This window comes from Cervus elaphus, chromosome 29 (genome assembly GCF_910594005.1).
Source record: "Cervus elaphus chromosome 29, mCerEla1.1, whole genome shotgun sequence".
In the NCBI taxonomy this organism is placed as follows: domain Eukaryota; kingdom Metazoa; phylum Chordata; class Mammalia; order Artiodactyla; family Cervidae; genus Cervus; species Cervus elaphus.
This window is the reverse complement of record NC_057843.1, coordinates 31,262,972-31,266,979: the sequence shown is the minus strand read 5'-3', so window position 1 is coordinate 31,266,979 and position 4,008 is coordinate 31,262,972.

Below are 4,008 nucleotides of genomic sequence, written 5' to 3'. Positions count from 1 at the left end.
CTTAGGAGAAAAATTTTAATAAGGCACAAGCAGGATGAAAGTAAATGGATGGACAAATCAATGCCATGAAACAGTAAGGATAAGAAGCCTGAGCTAACAATTTCAGTATCAGATGAGTTCATGACAAAGCTTATTACCAGGGATAAATATTGATCTTACATAAGTATTAAAGGGGCAATCTGTTAGGAAGATGTAACAATTATAAATGTATACACATCTAGTAACAGTGCCTCAAAAATACATGAGGAAAACTGAAAACATTAAGGGGAGAAACAGACGATTGCACAAATACAATGTAAGTTATTAAAACCTGTGTCTCAGTAGTTGATTTAACACCTAGATAAAATATCAATAAAGACACAGATGCTTTGAATCAACCAGCTGAATCTAATTCGCATTTACAGGACACTACAAACTACAAATGAAGAATACACATTCTTTTTACGTTTACATGCTACAGTCAATTAGACATACAACATGCAGGATCATAGACAACTCAATAAAATGTAAATAGATCTAAAAGCATATAGTGTATTAACAAGAAGGGCAGAGGGTAAATGGGAAAATATTGGTCAAAAGGTACAAACTTTCAGTTATAAGATGAACAAGTTCTGTGGAGCCCTAGTACACCATGGTGATAGTAGCTAATAACACTGTATTACATAGTTGACCTTCAAACAACACAGAGATTAGGAGCATAAACCCTCCACGCATCCAAAAACTGCATGTAACTTATAGGTGGCCCTCCATACACTCAGTTCCTTCATATAGGTGTTTCCTACATATTCACAAAGCCGTATCCGCAGATTTAACCAATCTCGGATGCTATAGTACTGCAGTAATTACTACTGAAAAAAAAAATCCACGTACAAGTAGGCCCATGTAGCTCAAACCTGTGTTTCTTCAAAGGGTCAACTGTGTGAAAGCTGGTAAGAGTAAACCTCTAAATGTTCTCACCCAAAAGGGAAATGGTAGTTATGTGACAGGATGGGAGTACTAAAGAGCTAACACTATGATTACTATGTTGGTAATCATTTTGCAATATATAAATGTATCAAATCAACAATTTGTTCACCTTAAACTTACACAAGATTATATGTCAATTATATCTCAACAAAGCTGGAAAAAAACAGAATAAATAACAATTATATGAAGTTTTTTTAAGAAAGCAATATCATAGGAAAGCATCGGATTCCTGGAGATGAAATTTTGTTTTATAGGCACCAATTATAGAACAAAAATTTGCATTAGATAACAATTATCCTATTGTGTTTGTGTCAACTCTAGCATTGCTTATTTGTATAATTTTTTGTATAAATTATATTCTAATGTATCCCAGCTTATACCCAGGAAATACAAGCAAAGGGGCCTAGTGTTAACTACTATATCTAAAATAAGTGGAGAATAATGTAGATACACAATATAGTTACTTATTCTAAGTGGTCTAAATTTTGGACCTCAGAGTCAGCTTCTGGGAGACAAATAAGAGAGAAAGTTCCACATTCTCCCTCATGGCCTCGTCAGATCCTAATTTTAGTTCTAAGCCCCACTTTTGGTTTGAAAACAAACCAAAATAAACCTCTTTGCAATTCCATGGACTGTCCATCGAATCCTCTAGGCCAGAATACTGGAGTGGGTAGCCGTTCCCTTCTCCAGGGATCGAACCCAGGTCTCCCTCATTGCAGGCAGATTCTTTACCAGCTGAGCCACAAGGGAAGCAAGGAGACTGGAGTGTGTAGCCTATCCCTTCTCCAGGGGATCTTCCCGACCAGGAATCAAACTGGTGTCTCCTGCATTGCAGGCAGATTCTTTACCAACTGGGCTATCAGGGAAGACCTGAATGCTCAATACCAGATCTTTAAATGGTTTCTAGATTTTAATTATTACAAAAAAAGTCTTATGAACACACATACAAAATTTATTTTTGTGAATATTTTTTAACTTTTATCTGCTTATGTTATTACTTATTTCCAACCTTTCTTGGAAAATCCTTGCTATTTTTATACTCACCATGCTTTTTCTTCTGTTTTTCATTAAAAGTATGGCAATACAAGTATAATTACTTATGCAAAAGTTTATCCAAGCGATTTTCACTCCGGGCATGTGTTACTATGCACATATTTTATAATAAAAACATTTAAGCCAGATTTTTTTTAGTATTCTCAAAGCAAGAATTACACTGGGCAGTATTAAACAGACAACGTCAAATTCATTCTGGGCAATAAGGACAAGAGACCTGAACAAGGTCTGAACTTAGCTCCACTGAAACAAACGAGAAGGGTTTGTAAGCGCTGCGTGAAGGGCACTGTACTTCGGTGCTTGATAACTGGCTTTACCCAAAGGAAGAGTAAACTTTTTTTGTATCTTCATGACAGGTGGTAGTTTTACAACTTGGAGCAAGTCTCCCATCACAGTTAGGCTCCTACCCTCCCACAGAGACTGGGGAATAGTCTCTTACTTAATGATTATTAATACATTTCAAAGAAACGGATCCCAGGTCCTTGAGAAAGAGCCTGTAGTGGTCAAACTAGCAAGAGGAATGCATGTATGTATGTGTGTATTTCAGATATAAAGGACATAACAGTATATTTATTCCAGGTGTATGGTGAAATGGCTTAATGGTTTTATATTTGTGTATATTGTAAAATGATTACTACCCTATATTCACTTAACATCTATCACCATACTTTTATTTTTTTATTGTGATGAGAATTTTTAAGATCCATTCTCACAGTTACTATTAAGTATCAAATACATTATTATTAACTATAGTCACCATGCTGTACATTATATTCTATTATTTACTCATTTTATACGTGGAAATAGGCACATTTTGACCCCCTTCAATCATTTTATCTACACACAGCCCTCTGCCTCAGGCAATCACCAATCTGTTCTCTCTATGCATGAGGTTGGCTTTGTTTATTTGTTTAAGATTCTAAATATAAGTGAGCTCATGTGGCAGTTATCTTTTTCAGTCTGACATTCTACTTAGGTAATGCCTTCAAGGTCCATCTGTGCTGTCTCAAATGGCAAGATTTCATTATATTTTTATAGGCTGAATTTTTTTGTGTGTGTATATATATACATATATATATATCACATTTATTATCCATTTATCCATTAATGGATGTTTAGATTGTTTCCATGTCTTGGCTATTCTAAGTGATGTTACAATCAACATGAGTGTGCAAGTATCTTTTTGAATATGTGCTTTTGTTTCCTTCAGGTAAATCCCAGAAGTGAAGTTGCTGGATCATACAAGAAGTTTCTTGAAATATTTAAATTCTCAAAGGGACAGAGAAAGAATTCACAATAACAAGTTTTCTAAAGCAAATGTTGTAGCAAAAAGGAGGGGAGGGACCTGTGTGATTAGACCATCTTGGACTCCTTAAGGGTCAGGGTGAGAGGGAAGTTAGGAGCCCACAGGCAAGAAGCAGTCTATCCAGTTTTCAGTAAAACTGAAGAAAAGGTCAAGGCTTCTTGTCCAGTATCAAGTGCTAAACAATTTCTAGTTCGATTATGAATAAATTTAGCATTTCAGGATTCTTGGGGTTCAGATAAATAACTGCAATGAGTTCAACTAGAGAGGAATGTGTGAAACTTTCACTGCTTTGTAATAATTGGAGAATACAAATTTTTTTTTAATTTTGAGGTAAAAAATTAATAAGTTTTATATATAAATCACAGAGATGCCATCACAAAATTTTGCAAATAATAATGCTAATGAAAGTAACCTAAGTTAGCACAATGACTATAAGAATTTCAGAGTGCTTGCATTCTGAAAGTCTGATTTAATTTGGTTAGCAATTTGAAAACATAAAAGTTGTACTATAGGTAATATTGCTGAAAGACCTCCCTTCTACATTTTGATACTCTTTTGTCTTAAAAGGGTGTTGGTATTAAGAACACGTCTCAATTTTGTTCAAGTATGTTATATCAACACATGGCAAGTACATAGTTAATCTGATCATGTTTTAGGCAATGCATTTGTATATCTTATTTTAA